The sequence below is a fragment of the Nicotiana sylvestris genome, chromosome 5 (assembly GCF_000393655.2).
Source record: "Nicotiana sylvestris chromosome 5, ASM39365v2, whole genome shotgun sequence".
Taxonomy (NCBI): Eukaryota; Viridiplantae; Streptophyta; class Magnoliopsida; order Solanales; family Solanaceae; genus Nicotiana; species Nicotiana sylvestris.
This window is the reverse complement of record NC_091061.1, coordinates 14762228-14783376: the sequence shown is the minus strand read 5'-3', so window position 1 is coordinate 14783376 and position 21149 is coordinate 14762228. Positions and strand designations below refer to the sequence as shown.

Here is a 21149-nt window from a genome sequence, read left to right as displayed (position 1 = left end):
GTCTTCTAGAATAGTAAGTAAGAGACTTTTCTTTGCCATAACTCATAAGGAAGGAATCTTTCAATTAAATTTGAAAAAATACATCTAATTTTTTGGATTTAATTTAAGTCAGTAATAACATCAACGTATTATAAAATAGAAACTATAAAATAAAAAGAAGAAGACTCTGTGGCCCAATAGAGTTTGTATTTAAATAAATTTAATTAGCAGCTATTACAACAACAGGGACTCTGTGGCCCAATGGATAAGGCGCTGGTCTACGAAACCAGAGATTCTGGGTTCGATCCCCAGCAGAGTCGCACTTTTTTTGATAAGTCCCGCAGCTGTTTTCTTTTTGCCCTTTTCCCCCACTTCTTAGGGGAATTTTCAAACGGTAAAAGATTCCTACAAAAGGAAATAAAAACTTCTTGAAAATGTAGCTTAACATAACAAAATGTAATAAAAACGAAATACTTGAAAATTCTTTAAGCATTTGTGAACCCAATATAACTAAATGGGTAAAGTGTTTTTGAAACCTAAAGAATTTTGAGAAGAAAGAGGGGGGAGGAGGTAGAAGAAACGGGAACTTTCTTTAAAACGGATTTTTGGGCCCACCTATGCTGAATAATCTTGCAAAGAAAGGAAAAAAAAATTCAATGGGATATTTTATTAAATAGTAGGTCGCTTGTTTCTTCTGCGACGTTCACATTTTATTGAAAAATTAATGGATGTAAACTTGTCACTTTCATAATCCATACCACACTTTCCTTTGACCCTGCTTTTCATAAATGGGTTAATTTCACGTATGCTTGTTGAATTTTACTTATTGTAATAGTTAAATTGTAATAGTTAAATCACAAAGTTATTTCTATAAGTAATAGAATTTTATTCGCAATAATCGTAAAATCATAAAGTTTTACTCATTGTACTTATAAAATTATGCAGTGCCACATCAAAATAACTGATTTATACACATTATAATAGCAATGTCACTAAACTTTGCTCATTATAGTGAGACAAGACCTGCTCATCAAAGGTAACTTTACAATTTTATGATTTTAATATTATAGAAGGTAAAAAATCAGTATTTAATGTGAGAAAAAATAATTTTGTATCTTTAAGTGTTATAGTGGTAAAGTTCAAAGACTTTACTACGTGTAATGCTGGTGAAAAAGAGCTGCACGTGGAATATTAGACTACCGATATGGCATAACACGTAAGAGCAATAATATAGCAACACGTGGCAGTCTTATTTGATAGAATAAGAAAAGACACAGGAGGAAAACACCCACGAGATAGTACCGAGCCCAACAGCTGGCAAAGATTGAATCAAGACAGTAAAAAGGGAAGATTCATGAACCTTCAATTAATGAGGAGGGGAATCAAAATCGTTACAGAATCCTCGTGGACAGTTACGATTACCAATTATAATGGATTATTAATACCATTAAAGCTTATAATGATTTAGCCATAAATGGAAGGAAACGTTATATGTGTAAACATCTATATAAGAGGAGAGAATTTCACTTGTAAGGATATATGAGACAATTGAATATATTCATTTTACTTTTCTGCTTTTCTCGAAATTCACTATATTGACTTTGCAATCAATTATTTCTTTATTTATTCTTGTTAGTTTCCTTTGATACCACTAAGAAAGTGAGGCAAAACTTGGTTATCAGAAGCCCATTTTCTTCTAAAATTAATCTTTGACCGAATGATATATTTTTTGTTAAACAAATTGGTTCCGTTGCCAGAACTCTGATAATCTCTTCACTTTTCAAATTTATTTTTCTGTCAAACAACCATGTCGACTGCCAATTACAACAACCAACAAAACCAACTGAACCAACATAATCAACTAGAGGGTGGAACTCCAATCCCTTCATCCAAAAATTCCCCCCCAACACTCCCGAGAGGGGTCCCTCTCAAAGATCAACATCACATACGAATAATCAACAAGGGGACGATCAAACTGCCGAAGACGCATTAAAACAGCTAATTGCAGAACACGTCAACAATGCCCTTCAAGCTTTCGTTAGTGGATTGCCAACTGTACCGCCAACTCCGCCTCTAAACAACACTGCAACCCTAGAAAACCACGCTCAGGACTTGCTAATTCAGGCAGCGGAGGAACTCCCAGCGAATCTCACGATGGAAGGTCAGGTACCCCAAATAATTCTGATTTACAAAGTTTAGTACTAACTTTGCAGAAGCAGCTCAAGGAGCAGAATGGTTGCATTTTACAAATACCTGGTGTGCCACCCGTGATTAAAGGAGTTGATATTGACAAATATTCACAACAGCCCTGGAAGCCAAGTGTCACCCCCTTGCCGATTCCAAAAAAGTTTAAGATGCCCGATATTCCGAAGTAGGATGGAACAACCGACCCACGAGATCATGTAACTGAATTTACAACTGGCGTGAAAGGTAGTGATTTAACCAAGCAAGAAATTCAGTCGGTGCTGGTCAAAAAGTTTGGCAAAACACTCAGAAAAGGTGCACTAACATGGTATTCTCTTTTACCGAAAAATTCTATTGATTCTTTTGCTGAGCTTGCAGATTCATTTATAAAAGCATACTCGGGAGCTCAAAAAGTTAAAAAGAGGATGGAAGACATATTCAAAATAAAACAAGGAGATACAGAGCTACTCAGGGAATTTGTGGATAGATTTCAGCGTGAAAGAATGATGTTACCGCGTGTACTTGATAACTGGGCAGCCATGGAATTTGCAAGTAACTTAAAAGAAAAAAGCTCAGAAGCCACGATGAGGCTCAAGGAAAGCTTATGAAATTTCCCTGCTACAACTTGGAATGATGTTTACAACAGGTATAGTACGAAGCTGCGGATAGAGAAAGACACTAGCACTCAGCCACGAGGAGATGAAAGAACAAGTTCGAGGTGACCAGAAACTAAAAAAAGGTTCAGTAAGAACATGTACGAACCTTACATAGGACCAGCAGGTCGGGATTCACGTTCTAAACATGAAAACCCGAGGTATGATTTCTAGATCAAGAGAAAGAGATGCAGGTTCATCATCTAAGTTTAGGAAAGAGAGAGATACGCGGGACAACAATGTTAATATGAAGGCAAAGATTGGTGATTACAGTTTCAATATTAGCACTTCTGAGTTGGTAAATGTTTTAAGAAGTATGGGAGATAAGGTGCGGTGGCCAAAATAAATGAGATCAAACCCTAGCAGAAGAAATTCAGATTTCTGGTGCAAGTTTCACAACGACCACGGTCATCAAACAGCAGATTGCAGATTTCTACAGGGTGAAATAGAGCATTTGTTAAAACAAGGTTATTTAACTGATTTGTTTAGTGAGAAGGGTAAGCAAACGTATATGAAGAATAGACAAGATTCACCAAAAAGAACGGTTAATATGATAAGCGGAGGAGAGGAGGTCAACAGTGTGATATATACGGCTGCAAAAAAGACATCAAAAGTCATGGTTACCCATGGAAAGCGAGTTCGCCAAGTTTTGGAAGACGACATCATAACGTTTGATGATGCAAACGCAGATGGCGTGATGATCCCTCATAACGATGCACTGGTAATATCTTTACTTGTACATGATACTAATGTAAAATGAGTTTTGATTGATCCAGGTATCTCTGTAAATATCATTCTTTTAAGAGTGGTAAACGAGATGCAAGCTGATGACAAAATGGTGCCCAAAGCACGTACCTTATCTGGATTTGACAATTCAAGCGTTGTTACAAAAGGGGAAATAGTGTTTACCACATTTGCAGTAGGAGTTGTCAAAGATACAAAATTTCAAGTGATAGATACAGACATGGCATATAATATGATTCTCGATAGACCTTGGATTCATAATATGGATGTTGTTCCATCAACTTTACATCAGGTTATTAAGTTCCCTTCACAATGGGGGATTAGAAAAATCCGTTGTGATCGGCAGGCTACTAGAATTATCAATTCAGTGGAGGATTCGAGCATAAAGAATGATGTTGCAGACAAAAAATAGCAATTACAGAATTCAGTCGAGGATTTAGCAACACAAACCTCAACTGGAGATGGGCAAACAGATGTAGATTCAAGGCCTGATATCATTCAAGAGCCAGAAGAGAATGAAAACATCAAAACAACAATAGAAGAACTCGAAAAAGTGGTATTGTTTATACATTGGCCGGACAGAAAAGTTTACATCGAAACCAACCTGAGTGCAGAAATGAAAGGTAAGTTAATTGAATTCTTAAAGCTAACGCAGACTGCTTTGCTTGGTCGCATTCATATATGACAGGTATACCACCATAGGTGATGACCTATAAGCTAAATCAAGATCCATCATATCCACCTGTCAAACAGAAGAAAAGGAAGCAAGGATCCTTCAAAAATCAGGTGATTCAGGATGAAGTACAAAAACTTTTAAAAATCGGGTCTATACTAGAGGTAAAATATCCTAATTGGCTAGCTAATACTGTAGTGGTACCGAAAAAAAAGAATGGGAAATGGCGAGTTTGTGTAGATTATACTGACTTGAATAAAGCTTGTCCTAAAGACTCTTTTCCTTTACTGCATATAGATCAACTAATTGATGTTATTGCAGGACATGCATTGTTGAGTTTTTTAGATGCCTATTCAGGGTATAATCAGATAAAAATAGATCCATTAAATGAGAAAAAAACTTCCTTTATTACAGACAGGGGGACTTACCATTATAAAGTCATGCCTTTCGGACTAAAGAATACTGGAGCCACGTACCAAAGGTTAGTAACAAAAATGTTTCAAGAACACTTGGGAAAAACTATGGAAGTCTACATCGATAATATGCTAGTCAAGTCAACATAGGAAGGGGATCATATCCAACATTTGTGAGATACTTTTCAAATTCTCCGTAAATTCAATATGAAGTTAAATCCCGAAAAGTGTGAATTTGGCGTGTCCTCAGGTAAGTTTTTAGGTTTCCTTGTTTCTAACCAAGGAATAGAAGTAAACCCTGCACAGATCAAATCCATTGAAGAAATACCAGACATACTCACGAGCAAAAAAGAGGTATAGAGGAACAGCTTTGGGAAGATTTATTTCTAAATATTCGGAGAAAAGTTTTAATTTCTTTTCAGTGTTGAAAAAGCAAAACCAATTTGAGTGGACTGAGGAATGTCAACAAGCACTCAAAAATCTAAAAGCATAATTGTCAAACCCACCGTTTCTGGCTAAACTAAAGGATGGAGAAAGGTTACTCATCTATCTCGCAGTATAAGAAATGGCGATAAGTGCAGTGTTAGTAGGTGAAGACAAAGGTAAACAAATCTCTAATTTATTATGCTAGGAAATCTTTGTTGGACGTTGAAACTCGATATCCTCATTTGGAAAAACTTGCTTTAGCATTAATCATGACATCTAGAAAGTTTAGGCCCTATTTTCAATGTCACCCTATCTCTGTAGTGATTGCTAACCCTTAAGAAATATATTGCATAAGTAAGAACTATCAGGTAGATTAGCCAAGTGGGCTATAGAGCTCAGTGAATATGATATTACATACCAACCTAGAATTGCGATAAAATTACAGGTTTTAGTAGATTTCGTGGCAGACTTCAGCCCAGGGATAGTACCTGAAGCAGAAAAGGAACTACAGGTGTTCAATGGGTCTAATCCGGGTACTTGGACCCTATTTATTGATGGCTCCTCGAATGTTAAAGGAGCGGGTTTAGGCATCGTTCTAATCCCACCTTCAGGAGAAACCATAAGGCAGACAATAAAGTGCCATTCCATTACTAATAATGAAGCAGAATATGAAGTTGTAATTGCAGATTTGGAATTGGCATGAGAACTAGGAATAGTGCAGATTATAATCAAAAGTGACTCGTAGTTTGTAGTTAATCAAATACAGGGGACTTATATAGCTAGAGAGGCGAAGATGCGGCAATATTTGGAAAAGGCACGAGACTTAATCAGACAATTCCAATCTTGAAAAATCATGCAAATAACCAGGGAGGAAAATGCTGAAGCAGACGCGTTGGCTAATCTCGCATCCATTGCAGAAGTAACAAATGAATAAAATGCTTCCGTAATATATTTGTTTCATTCGGCACTCGATCAGGACAATAACAAGGTAAATTTCAATAATTTAACATGGGATTGGAGAAACGAGATCGTTAATTTCTTGTAGTGTAGGATTATACCTGAAGATAAGAAAAAGGCTCAATCACTTCGACGAAAAGTTACCCATGGAAACCTGTATCGAAAGATGTTCGGTGGGCCTTTAGCAAGATGTCTCGGACCTTCTCAAACAGAGTATGTGATGGGAGAAGTACATGAGAGACACTGTGGAAATCATTCAGGAGGAATATCCTTGGTAAAAACTCTAATTAGAGCAGGATATTATAGGCCAAAAATGGAAGAAGATACAGAAAGTTTTGTGGCCAAGTGTGATAAATACCAACGATATGGCAACAACATGCATCGCCCAACGGAGCTATTACATCCGGTTATTTCACCATGACTTTTTATGAATTGGGGGATGGATATCGTGGGTCCACTACCACAAGCCAAAGGAAAGGTATGATTTTTATTAGTATTAACACATTATTTTACCAAGTGGGTAGAAGCAGGTGCCTTTAAGAAGGTGCGGGAAAAAGAAGTTAGGGGCTTTATTTGGCAAAACATCATATGCTGGTTCGGAGTTCCAAAAGAAATTGTATGTGACAATAGCCCGCAATTCATAGGTGCGAAAATCACAGAATTCTTTCAGAATTGGCAGATTAAAAGGATAACTTCAACACCTTATCATCCTGTGGCTAATGGACAAGCTGAATTGACAAATAAAGTTATTATTAATAACTTGAAGAAAATATTAGAGGAGTCAAAAAGTAAGTGGCCAGAAGTGTTACCAGGAGTCTTATGGGCTTATCGAACGACAACAAAAACAAGTACGAGAGAGACTCCATTCTCACTTGTGTATGCCTTAATCCTAGTTGAAATAGGTGAACCAAGTACAAGATACACCCAAGCAATCGAAGAATCAAATGAGGAAGAGATGCGAATAAATCTCGATTTGCTTGAAGAAAGAAGAGAAACGGCTCTAGTAAGGATGACATCACAGAAACAAATTATTGAGCAATATTATAATCAGAAAGCTCATCTTAGATACTTCAAGATTGAGGAATTGGTCCTCAAAAAAGTTTTTCAATCAACAAAAGCAGCCAAAGCAGGAAAATTGAGTCCAAATTGGGAAGGACCTTACAGGATTCAAGGCATTGCTGGAAAGGATGCATATGAGTTAGAAACAATGGACGGTAAAGTACTTCCATCAAATTGGAATGTTGTTCATTTAAAGAAGTATTACTTTTAAAGGAAGAACCCCCGGTCAGGTATCATTTATGTATGGTTTAGTTTTTTTTTTTTAATTATACTAACCATTTAGATGATAGGCACAAAGCTAGCCCACACCAAATGATGACATTAGACCTAAAAGACACGCGAGATACAAAATTATCCCCTGCTTGGGTTACAACCTTTCTGATGGAAATAAAAATGATGAAGCAGTCATCATCTAAAAATATATCTTGGAGTCCTGTATGTATTTTCCTTTTCAGGAAATGGACCAAATGGAAGGAATAATCAAGTGCTCGAGATTTCATACTTCAAAGCTCTAACACTTGGGGGACTATAGATAGAAGGCAAAGAAGACTAAAAGTCAGAATTCAAATCTGGATTAACCCAAAAATCAAAAGTCAATAGCCAATCAAGAGCCAAGAAACAAGTCTGAGTCAAAAAACCTCTGTAATAAGCTTTGATAAAGTATAAACTCGCAGACATAAATTACAAGATCCTGTGAGTACTGAGGTTAAGAACAATGATTAGTCATGAGTTGCAAGATATACCCTAGAATTTTTGAAATCTGTTATAAGAAAAACAGTTATGAAAGAGTTGTAAATGTTAATTGAATACTTGTAAAGTGCTATGTAATTTGAAAGTTCAAGATATGAAACTTCCTCAAATTATTCATGAAACTTCTTCAAAATATGTATTTTCCTACTTCTCTCATATATTTACATCAATATGAAGTTGAGACGTCTTCTTCATTAGTGTCGTTATAAAAGGGTCCTCTTTTATAAAATTCGTGTCTATGCCAAAATCACGAAATAGTAAAACATTTTTAAATGCAAGTCAGAGAGTTTAAACAAAAAACTCAAATTAAACGAAAGATCATATATTAAACTTGGCTAAAACTAAGTATATACTTAGTTAAAACCAAAATGTTCAAACAAACCCCAACACGAGCCAGAGGTAAAAACTAACTACCCATTCCAAAAAGTAAAAAAAACTTCTTATCAAAAGTTCCAAAAACAAACTAAAAGAACACTAAGGAGTAGAATCTAATACGACATTATTAGCAACAGCAGAGGCGGAATCCAATAAGGCATCATCAACAGCGGGAGAAGATTCAACTTGAGTAGAAGAAGCTTGAATGCCAACTTCACGAGGAGTAAGTTCATCACCTTCGAAAATGCCGACCTCAAGTGAATGAAAGTCTTGACATGCTGAGTTTATTCGATTGCTTCTTTAGCTTTATCAATCTCAACATTGAGATCAAAACCTTCCTGGCTAGCCTCCATCAAAGTCGAGGCGGGTATTCAAAAAAGTCCAACTTATATCAAGTGTCGATTTATCTTCAAGGGCTTCGTAATCTTTCTCTCACTGGTCAATTTCAGCCTTAAACTCTTCTTTCTCAATCAAAGAAGTATCATAAGAAACCTTCAGAGGGGCGAGGGAACTCCCCAAGAACTGGATCTTATCAGAAGAGACACGGAGGTCTTCTTGAACCTGAGTGAGTATTTGAACTAGCTCCCCTGCATAAGTCTCCTTCTGATTAAGAAGTTCTTTCAAACCTCTTATCTCCTAGGTAGCTTTAGAAAGTTGCTCTACAAATAAAGACTCAATGATGTTTTTGTCTATGCCAACTTAACTTGAAGAGGCTTTTTCAACTGCCAATTCTGCTGCCATCATCCTTACTTGTTGTTCCAAAGCACTTTTCTCTTCAGCTAAAAATTCTTTCTCCAATTGAAGACCCTTATATTGTTCCTTCCAGTCCGTTTCAGTATGGTAATCATTGAATAGCTAGCTCAGTGTGAACAATTCTTTTCATAAGCTCTGTGCGTATCAAGTTGATCTACAAAAGAAAAGAAAGAAGCCAAACAAAAGTAAATAACCACGAGGAAAAGGAAAGGGTAAAGCTAAAACTTGAACCTTCAAAGATAAATGAACAATATCATTAATCCACATCAAGGAGATGTGGCTTTCCAACTTAGACTTCTCAACTGGGCCAATTAGAGGTTTTAACCATGCATTGGCTTGACCAGATTTTTTCAATAGATTACTGTTATACCCCATTTTAACATGGGTCAAACTAGAGTCTAACATATTGGTAATTCTGAAGCTTTATTAATTAGGAGAGTCGCCACCTAATTATTTCTAAGGTGAATTAGGACACCTATTTTAGCTAAGTATTGCTTAAAATTAACTCTATTTTTATGGTCTCCTAAACCTTAGAAATCTAAGTAAAGATTCTAATTATCTCAAAAGGAAGGGGTAAGGCACCTTATGAAATCCATTAAAAATGGTTAACCGACCAAACTTAGGTTAATTGATTTTAAAAATTAAGTAGTAACATTTGTGTGCATTAAAAATATATTTGTTAGTTGATTTAGAAAATACCTGTACAGTAATGCCATGAAGAGAAATGGGTCACTTTAGAATTGTATAAATTCATAATTGAGAAAGAAAAAAACCTTCTTGTCTTTCAAAAAAAACCTAGTTAGTTATACTTAAGTGGCGCTGCACCATTTATGAAGAAAACTCCAACTTAACAATATTGGAAACAAATTTGACGACAAGCTCTAAAAAAGTATCACTTTAACCAATTGACCTTACTTGAAAGAGTGTTAGGTGTATAATAGCTTACTTAGAAAAATAGACACGTTCGTGGCAACTAGGTGGAAAGTTATTACTAATTTTAACCTTCTTATTCTAAGAGCCATATCATGTGAGATAATATTAAGTTCGAGATAAAGAACCTAGATGATTAAATTCCAAAATTGAGATAAACACCAAACACACATAAATTAACAACAGTGAAAGATTAGGTACAATAAATAATAAAAAAGAATAAGAACGCCATAGGCGTCCCCAAGCGTATCGCTTTTTTTCTTGTTATTTGATGCATCTATGGAATATGGTATGTGATGACTCCATGCTCGGGTATGGGAAACAGTCTTGCATTAAGACTCCAAGGTTTGCTCCAAGTGCACATGCAAAGAAAGAAAACAAATCAAAGGAATTAGAGAAGAGATTCGAGTTCTAGAGCGACAAAAAAAAATGAATGTACAAGATTCATATCTTATTTTGTTGTTATTGACATCATGAGTTCAAACAGTGCATCATTTCTAAGTTTACCAAGATTAATAAGTTACTGCTAAAAAAAGTTTTTAGTGTCTTTCAAATAACATGACAGGATATAATATTTCCTATATTTACTTGAGATCCAAATGGGTTAGACTAATTACGCTAGTATAAACATATCATTTCTTTACGACAGTGAAGTAATAAACTTCATTATTAACACATTTGAATTGAACTAGTACATATACTGTCTAATATTTCAACACCATACTTAACAAAGTACACACATATTCCACAAAGTATTGGCATGAAAACTATAGGCATGGTTTTAAAGTGATGAAAGTCTCATATACAGTAATCATTTTTCGCTTAAATACATAGGTGATTAACGCCTAATTACATGCTTTATACTAAATACCTTAATCGACATATTAATTATTAACATGGTCTAAGCATACCTTCTAATAAAAGTCAACTTTCACGTTTTGAAACAAGGATCAGTAACAATCTATGCCTAAAATTTATGCTCAATATCATATATGAATATAACATGCTACTTACAGATTTATTAACGATAAATAAATAAATCCTAACGATATGATTTGTAATAGGATTAAACACACAAGCAAAGTACCCGATCCTTTATACATACGACTTGAAAAATATCAGTGGTAATAAGTTTTAAAGCACGGCTTATATTAAAATTACATACTCGTGATTTGCTTCTACACATTGCTTAGAATTAACAGAATATATGACCACCACCTAATGAGTACTAAACTAAATCGGTAACACCTAAAAACACACTTTAAAGAAAAAGCAGAATCATCACAAGAAGAAGAGAAATTGACCTAAATCCAAAAGCAAGAACGGCAGTACTCCAAAAGGATACAAAAACTTGAAAGAGAAAGATCGAACAAAAAATCTTTCGATCTCTAATTCCTAAAGCCAAGTTTCGGACGAAAAATCAAACCCTTTTTTTATTTATTTTTCTTGCTTTCTTGCAGTGCAAGTGCCAATTCTTTGGCATAAAGTTTCAATTTTTTTTGTCTTTTCATTTCCAAGAATTTCTGACACCTCAATTTCTTGAGCTTCTGTTTTCTCTCTATCTTTTTACATATGTAAGCACGTGATTTTTGCCCAATATGAGAATTACTCCCAAAAATTCAAAAATAAAATAATTTTCCTTGGTGTGCAATTTTGTGATATTTTGAATAATTATTTGTATTTGTCTGTGCATGTTTATTTGCTAAATTAATAAAAAATACAAAAATATATCGCATTTTGTATGTAGGATTTAATTCTATAATTTGTTAGTAATTAAGTTTGTTTACAAAAAAATAAAAATTTACAAAAATAGGCATCGTTTGCATTTTTAGCATTTAATGTCCAAATATACAATTTTATGCTTAATTATTACTTAATTGTGCGTTAATTGTTATTGGAAGTTAATTTGCACTTTTATAACTTAATTTAGTTCTTAATAATAATTTAAGTATTTTTATAATTTAGTTTTAGAGAAATAAAAAGAAGAAAAGAGAGCGAAAATATAAAGAAAGTCGGAATTGGGCCTCTTCTTCGATTTCAAGCCACAGGCCCAAAAAATGGCCCAATCTTCCCAAACGACCCAGTCCATTTCAAACCGGGTCAACCCGGTCCATAACCCAACACCCCCTATCTTGCATTTCAAAAAAAAAAACAAAACAAAACAAAACAAAACAAAAAAAAGAAAAGGAAGAAAACCCTAAAAAATCCCTCTCTCTCATCCGCCCCCCCCCCCCCTTCTCTTTCTCTCTTTTCTTCTTCTTCTTCAAGCATCCAAACACCCCATCCATGGCTGCCCTTCCCCCACCTCTTCTTCTTCACATACACACACACAACCACGGCAACACAACACACACACACCCGCCGCCCGTGTTTCTTCTTCTTCTTCAAGATCGCGAGTGTTTCTTCTTCTTCAAGTTCACGTTGATCGTTGCTTCTTCTTCTTCCTCACTTCATGATGCTGCGTGACTGCTTCGTCCAGCATCTACTGCTGCTCACGTTTTGCATTGTTGCTGCCCCGTCCGGCATCGCTTTCACGGTTGTCTGCTACCTCTCCTTCAAGCTCTTCGTTTGTCCGTTCGTGATCGTCTTCGGCGTCAAATGATTTTGGTGCGATATTTGTTTCCGGGCAGATTTGTTTCCGTTCAAGTTCGTCATTGTTTCGATCCGGTTAGTGGGTTTTTGAGTTTCATTTTTTGCCCGTAATTTGTTTGATATTTTTCGGATCCAAAATCGATAAATGATTCAATTCTTGTTTTGTTTGTTCATCATTGAAATAATTTTTTTTAGTTTGTTTATATGTTTGGTTGGTTTAATTTTCAGATTCAAATGAAAATTTAATTAATTGATTTTCAGTTTATTTCATGTTAATTTAATTTTTGCAAAAAAAGGAATTGTTAGTTTAGGTTTAATATTGTTAGATTTAGTTTAAATCGCTTGAATCCGTTGTTTGTTTAATATAGATTTCATTCATGATCATGTATCTTTGTTATATTTTTTTTGTTGGATTTAATTAAGAAAGATTAATTGATTATTTGAAGATTAGTGATTTGAATATGTTTATTTGTTTTGTTTAAGTTCAATTCGAAATTTGAATAAAGTTTGTTATTGTGGTTGAATCTTTTCATTCATGTTCATACTTTATTTGATTGATCTTGAATCCGAAATTTGTATAGTTTGATTTTCTTATTTCTTGTTTATCATTTGTGATTATTTCTTGAATTGGTCTCATAATCTTGTTTAAAGTTTAATATAAGAATTGTTTGTTGTAATGTTGTTAGAGTTGATTTTAAGTTCAATATTATTGAATTTAAGAATCTAAATATACTTGTTTGATTGTTGTTGTTTAAATCCGAAAAATAGGTTTGTTGTTGCTAAAAATATTGTTCAATCAAATTTTAGTTGTTCTTGGTTGTTCAATTTGTGTTCATGTGATTTGTTGTTGAAATGTTGTTAAAATCATGTTCATGTGATATTGTTGTTATGATGTTCATCCGTGTTCATATTGTTGTTTGAACATTGTTAGAAATTGATCATATTGTCTATATTTTGGTTAAGTTTGATTAATTGATGTGTTATAGCTGATGGGTAGTTTGGTAAATTTGTAATACGTTCAGGGGTAGTTTGGTAATTTCAGTAAGGTCGGAAGGGGTAGTTTAGGAATTGTACATTTTGTAATTGTTTATTTGAAGCATGGGGGACAAAATGAAATGGGGTGGGTTGTGATATGATTATTTAATATAAAGGGGGGACAAGATTTAATTTAAAGGGGAATCTTGCATTATTTTAAATGAAGCATGGGGGACAAAATGAAATGGGGTGGTGTGATATGTTTATTTAATGTAATGGGGATGAGTGGAAAGATAATGGGTTGGGTAGAGAAAAGTATGGATTTTAATTAATTGAAAGGTTTATGGGATGGGTTATATATGTGAGGTCTTGAAATCAAAAAATATAGACAGAGAGATAGAGAAAAAATACACAGATACGAGAGAGAGAAACAAATCTGAAAATAAGAGAGAGAAAAGGGCTGAACATTTAAGAGATAGAAAATTCCGAAAAATATTTAAGCTTTCAAAAAATAAAAATAAAAACTAAAAAAAATATTCTGCTTTCTTTTGTTGTTTGAAATCAGAATTAATTGTTGTTTCATCAAAGCTGGAAGATTTTGTTTTTTTGGATTACTACTCCACTGGTTTGTTACTGTTGCTGGGCTATTGTTGCTGTGTTGTACTGATTTTACTGCTGCTGCTGATACTCATATTCATTTTCTTTTGCTTCCAATATCAGGTACACAACTGAAAAGCTGGTTATTGTAATCCGAAATATGAAGCATGAATACATATGAAGAATGAAAATTTGAAGTTTTAATTTCGTTTTTTTTCTTTGTTTCTTTTGTTGATTGTATTTAAGCTATTTCATGAATTACTAAATAATAGCTGGAATAAGAAAATAATATCATAAGTTAGTCTGTAATAAATCAGTTCGGCAAAACAGGTTAATTCACTAGCTATGAAGGCTTCAAGATTGTAGGTTGATCATGAACAAGTAGCTAAATTTAGTTAAAACATGAATTTAAATTAAACATCGTAAATTAGGCATTAAGGCATGACTTGAGCTTAAGCAAGATTAGAAGAACGTTTAAGTCTAATAAACTTTCTAATAAGCTTTAGTAATTATGGTTAAATCTAGTTTCAAATGATTGTGAATAATTAATCTCAATAATATTTTTTTAAAAAAATAATAATAACAATGCTGAGTTTTAATCTAGCTATATTTGTTTATTTTGAATATTAGTTGTTGAATTTTTATTTTATTTTAAATTTCAAAATTAAGAGTAATTTTTTTTCATCAATATTTGTATTAACCAAGCAATTAGCATGTCATGTTTTCTTAAAATTATAAAAGCTAGTAATTAATTAGGATTTTTCTTTCTTTATTTTAGAGACTAATTTTTATAGAAAAAATGTAGTCGCTTTAAGATTTGTCCATTTAAAATAAATGAGATGAGCCTCGCTTAATGAAATGTATAGATTTCGGGGCCCTCAATAAATGTACAGTTAATTGCTTAGAATTAGGGAGGAGCCGTTTTAGCAAATTTCACGGCCCTACCCAAAATAATGACACGCTAGTCGCTCTAGACGCGTATTTAATAATGTTATTTCCTTAAATACGGGTGTGCATTTATGTAACCCAAATCTAAATCTCAACGGAGTCGAAATGTGTCGATAACCACGGGTGCAATTGATTGCGACGTGATTTGAAATACGTTTTCACAATGTTGCAATTTTTCGTAAAATACTAACAATAAATAAAAAGAATAATAAAAGCGGCTAAGGGATAAAATTTGCACATAAGTTTATAATACGTATTATATTAGATAATCAAGCCGAATATAACAGTTAAGCGACCGTGCTAGAACCACGGAACTCGGGAATGCCTAACACCTTCTCCCGGGTTAACAGAATTCCTTATCCGGATTTCTGGTGCGCAGACTGTAATACAGAGTCATTCTTTTCCTCGATTCGGGATTAAAATAGGTGACTTGGGACACCCTAAATCTCCCAAGTGGCGACTCTGAAATAAAGAAATAAATCCCGTTTCGACTGTCCTTTAATTGGAAAAAACTCCTGTACCCTCGCGAGGGCGGAAAAAGGAGGTGTGACAGCTCTGGCGACTCTGCTGGGGATGACGACCCAGAACCACTAGTTCAGGGTTCAAGAATTCGAGCTTAGAATAATTGTTATATTTGGCTTTATTATCTGATATATATTGCATGTTCTGACATAACATACTAAATGTTGTCTTTTACCGCTTTGATATTATCTGAACTGTATATAAACTGTGCCGAAACCCTTCTCTTCTTACCTCCGGGGAGAAGCTCGCTGGTCGAGGCTCCCTATTCTGTTAGTGTCAATACCTGAAATAAGAAAGAGGACGGATAAGTTACGAAGCCGGATGGCCTTTTGGTTCCCGGTAAGTTGCCCCCTCCTCGACTCGAGTTGTCCGCTCGGGTACACAGTCTAGAACATATACCCAGGTTATAAACCTAGTATAACGAAACCTCATGCCGGATCCCTAATAGGAACGATTATTTGCATCACGTTACATATGACTTAGGGGACTCAACACAGGGGTTGGGTCCGTCTAGGACTAGCAACCTGAAATGAAAAGACCATTCTGATGCATCCTACTTGCTCTGTACATATATTTGTTCCGAACTTGCATGTTGACCGGTTTCTGAATCTCGGGAATGTTGGAAAATTGAAAAAAAAAAGAAAAAAAAGGGAAAAAGAATATATCAGTTAGGGAGTTAATTGATTATTTTAGAAAAAATCAATGACCAATTACTGACGAAACTCTGCCGAAATTTTGAAAAAAAAAAGGAAAATATTTTATTTTGTTTTACCTAAATATAGAAAAAAGAGTCTTTTATTATTATTTTTTTTCCGGAAAAATAGATTGTTTTATTGTTTGTTGAAAATGAAAAAAAAATCGTTATTTTGTCTTTTTCAAAAATAGAAAAGGAAAATAGATTGTCTTGCCAGGAAAAAAATAAAAATGAAAAAGAGTCATGTTTTAAAATAGTTCGGTTAATTTGCCCGAACTACGCGGGTTTGATTCTCACCGGATGTGAGATACGTAGGCAACCCTCATCGGGTCCAACCCCCTTTTTGCTAAAAAAAAGCCAAAAAACAAATAAATAAATAAAAAAAAAAACATGTCAAGAATTTTAATTTTGCCATAAATAAGTCGGGTGGTGTCCAACCTCCCCTTTTGCTAATAATAGCAAAATATATATGTCAAATTTCTAAGAAGTCGGGTGACGCTGTTTTATGAAGACATAGCCGAATGTTCCCGAAGGGGACGCCGGAAGGCTGACTTTGCATAAACAGCCACATTTGGGTCATATTTAAGATTTGGTCCAGTTGACCCACACAGCCTTAAAAATCTTCGTCCCCGAGACGTTGAAAGGCTGTGTTTGCAATAGTGAGTTTCCTAATTTGAAAAACGATAAAAAAAAGAGTCATAAATAAGTCAGGTGATGTTGTTATGTCATAAATAGCCAAATATTCCCAAACGGGGCACCGAAGGGCTGACTTTGCATAAACAACCACCTTTGGTCGTATTTTGATTTTTGACCTTCACAGCCTTAAAATTTTTGCCCCTGAGGCGCAGGAAGGCCGTGTCGCAATATCGGGTCTTTTATCTAAAAATATTAGAATTAAGAATTGAGTTCTTCATTTAAAATATAGGGTTAATTTTGAGTCGATAATATAGATAGTAGTTTTTGGAGTTAAATAAAAGTTTTCTTTTGCTTAAACGCTTTAATAAATGTGCAGGATGAGCACAACAATAAATGAGCCTTTTTCAATAATGACCAAAATCCCTTTTGAGCTGCAATTGTGGTGGAATGATTTGGGCAAAGAAGGGCAAGACGAAGTGAGAAAATATTTGAAAGACCTTCCGGATTTATTAGACATTCAGCCTCGGGGGGATATCATCAGGGCATTGGTCGCCCATTGGGATTCGGCACATAATGTGTTTCATTTTTCAGACTTTGAACTCACCCCAACAATAGAAGAAATAGCGGGGTACATTGGAAGTGACCAAGCTCCATTGAGATTCAAATACTTGATTGCTCCTAGAGCCATTACCATACATCGATTCCTGGATTCCTTGAAAGTACCCCGGACAGTTCATCACCCAGATTTTGCAAAGGGTTTCTGCAGTTTCCGCTTCGTGTATGATAGATATGGACATGTGGGCGGGTTCAATAATCCAGACTTTAAGCTTTGCAGCAGAAATAGCCGACAAAAATGGGAGAAACACAGGCGAGTGGCATTTATGGTAGCTTTTTTGGGTCTCGTAATATTCCCAAGGAAAGATGGTAATATTGATTTGAAAATAGCAGGCGTCGTCAGTACTTTGCAAACCATGGGGAAAAGCACTTTAGCACCTATGATTGTGGCTGATATCTTCAGAGCTCTCACTGCGTGCAAAGCTGGGGGCAAATTTTTTGAGGGATGTAACTTATTGTTGCAAATATGGATGATTGAGCATTTGTGCCCGCGCTCTCAGTTATTGAGTTATGGCTCGGCTGAGAAAACTTGTATAGGGGAATTTTGTACGAGAATCAAAGGGGTTGGTCTACCTGAAGGAGTCACAGCTTGGGCATTATTATTTCGGAACCTCGAGGCTAGCCAGATACAGTGGGTGCTTGGATGGTTGTCTGTCGAGGAAGTCATATATATGCCAGCAGCCCGACCTCATTTTTTGTTAATGGGACTCAAAAGCATACAACCTTATGCACCATATCGGGTTCTGAGGCAACTCGGTAGATATCAAGTAATACCGAGAGATGAAGATTTAAGTACCCAAGTGATCGAAATTAGTCCTGACGGTCGATTCCCCGAGGAAGAGGTTCGTCAAATTTGGAGTGAGTGTCAATATCTGATGGCAAACACTTGTGTGTCTGATAGGGTCAGAGGGGAAATTGCTCCAGGGTATCACGAATGGTTCAGAGGTGACGTGGCATATGGAAGACCGGCTAAAAGACCTCATCTCGAAGATTTCGCCAAGTCGTCCCAAGAGCAGTGGGATTGGTTAGCAAAGGAAGAAAGCTATCGGGTTGAGATTGGTGAATTAAAGCAACAAGTCGAGAGTCTGAAATTCGAGAGCAGTGTACAGGTTGCCGAGGATCAAGGTGAAAAGAATAGACTAGCCAGAGAAAATGACGCTCTTAAAGCCCAAGTCCGACAGTTGAAGATAACCATCGATAAGCAACCGAGGAGCCGATCCGATGAACAATTGGTAAAAAGATTGGAAAGCGAAGTCAGAGAATGGCGGGATGAGCTAGGAAAAGCTGAAAATGTCATGGCAGAACTCAAAGCACAATGGGCGACAAGAACCGAAGAGCGTCGCCAATACTTGAATCAGTTGAAGAGGGACCATGAGAAAATTGTTGCCAATTTAAAGAGAAAAGTAGTTGCCCTTGAAGGTAGAGCGGTTAGGCAGGCTAGAGACTTCGAAACTGAGAGCGGACATTGTTACAACTTGTTAGCCCAAATGGAGGCAGAAGTGCAACAGCTGCAAGACCAGCACTTGCAAGACTCCCGAGCTTTAAAGACGTGCAGCGATCAGATAAGACGCTTGCTCATAGAAAAGAAGCAAACAAAAGACAGGATTAGAGCCATTGCTCATGCTATTGTCAGGAGATGTCGGGTTTGTGAAGACATGACCCGTACTACTTTTATCTCAGCAGTGATGATCTATGTGAAGCGAACCATGAATGAGTTAGAGCAGCTTGAAAGGGATTTGGATCCTAGACCCGCGGCGAGGCCGAACGACGCCCCGCGGATACCTAAGTTTGAAGCACTAGAATATGCATAGTCCGTGTCTTTGAGTGTCTACCATGTCGAGTCAGTCTTTTGTACGTCCGGATTGAGTATGTTTGCAGCTTAGAGTTTTTGTTTGCTTTCAGATTGTGTTTGTTAGTTTCTTTCCAAAACAAAAGATGTCGAGTTTGTAAGAGTCTGTTTATTAATGAAAGTTGAGCATTTTATTTCCACCCATATTTTTACATTTATCTGCACGAACTACGCTTGGTCTGATTCGTGCGGGGTCACGATACGTAGGCAATCTCTATAAGATTCGACCGTAATTTAAAAAAAAAAAAGAATATATGTTTGTCAGAGCAAAAATAAGCTGGGATGATGCATGAGGTCAGAGCAAAAGCATGTTAGAAATGATTAACGTGCAATTACAATATCTGTTAAGACTCTAACACTGACAAGTTTGTTGTTTTTCCAATATCAGTTAGTTGTTAGAGCGTACTGGCACCGTACCATTATCAAACAAGATCAAAAGGTCCTATACCAGAAAGCATGACTGGGTCAGACAACAGCGTTGAGTCAGAAAAAACGGCCAATCAGATGCTGAAGGAAGCCCTGGAGAAAATGGAAAAAATGAGGCTAGAAATGAATGAAATGCAGATAGCCTTAGCTAGAGCCCAGAAGGGGCAAGAACTACCCGTTACTCCTACCCTCCAACCAGTACACACGCCGGAATACCCCTCTCCCGGTCCTTCAACAAGTTTCCCAAGCCATCACTATTATCAGGGAAGAGAGGCTTATGATTCCCAAGCTCCACCTCCCACTCAAAACCCTCCTCCACCAAATGTTCCCGTCTTTGTGGCACCTCCCCCAGCTCCACTACATAGATCATCCAGTGAGCCGCTATTCCAAGCTCACGACACCCAATATTACCCTCCCGAACCCACTTTCAAAGCGCCTGAGCCATATACCTCCTCTCCCCATTTTGAAATCCCGGGAGAAGTTGAGAAACCAGTTAAGAATGCAGAACAAGAGGAGGTGATTCGTAAAGTCAAAAGCCTGGAGCAATCCTTCAGGAACATGCATGGTTTAGGAAACCAAGTTAGTGTCGCATACAAAGATTTGTGCCCTTTTCCTGATGTACAGTTGCCTGCGGGGTTTAAAATGCCGAAGTTTGACTTATATGAGGGGCACGGTGACCCAGTAGCCCATCTGCGTGGTTTTTGTAGCAAAATGAGAGGGGCTGGGGGAAAAGATGAGTTGTTGATAGCATATTTCGGGCAAAGCCTGAGCGGGTCAGCGCTAGAATGGTACACGAGGCAAGACCCCGGCCGATGGTATACATGGGATGATTTGGCCCAGGCATTCATCGGCCATTTTCAATATAACCTCGAAATAGTCCCTGATCGTCTGTCATTGTTGAAACTAGAAAAGAAGCCTGGGGAAAGTTTTAGAGAGTTTGGTTTCCGCTGGAGGGAACAAGCTGCAAGGGTTGATCCTCCCATGCGGGAAAGTGAGATGGTAGATTACTTCTTGCAAACATTGGAACCTACCTATTTTGGTCATCTAGTGACATCTGTCGGGAAGTCGTTTAATGAAGTGGTAAAGATGGGAGCCATGATTGAAGAAGGATTGAAATCTAACAAGATCTTGAGCTACTCGGCTTTGAAAGCAACCACCCAGGCCATCCAAAGCGGTACTGGTGGTGTGCTGGGAAAGAAGAAGAAAGAAGAAGTTGCTGCAGTTGAAGCTAATGTTTGGTCCAGGCACAATAACCGTCCACTCTACTACAACCAACCCAGACCCCATCACCCAAACTATCAATATACCTCATATGGTCCACCGCAACACTATTATCCACCACCAGAACCACAATTTTCTATTCACCATGCCCAGACCTACACTCAACCCCCAGTGCACT

The 21149-nt window shown here is 36.4% G+C and overlaps 1 non-coding gene across 1 annotated transcript; it reads left to right on the top strand.

Moving 5' to 3' along the window:
• Positions 1-226: 226 nt before the first annotated feature.
• On the top strand, positions 227-299 carry TRNAR-ACG (transfer RNA arginine (anticodon ACG)). The gene has a single exon. It is a non-coding gene; the product is annotated as a tRNA-Arg (tRNA).
• Positions 300-21149: the final 20850 nt, after the last annotated feature.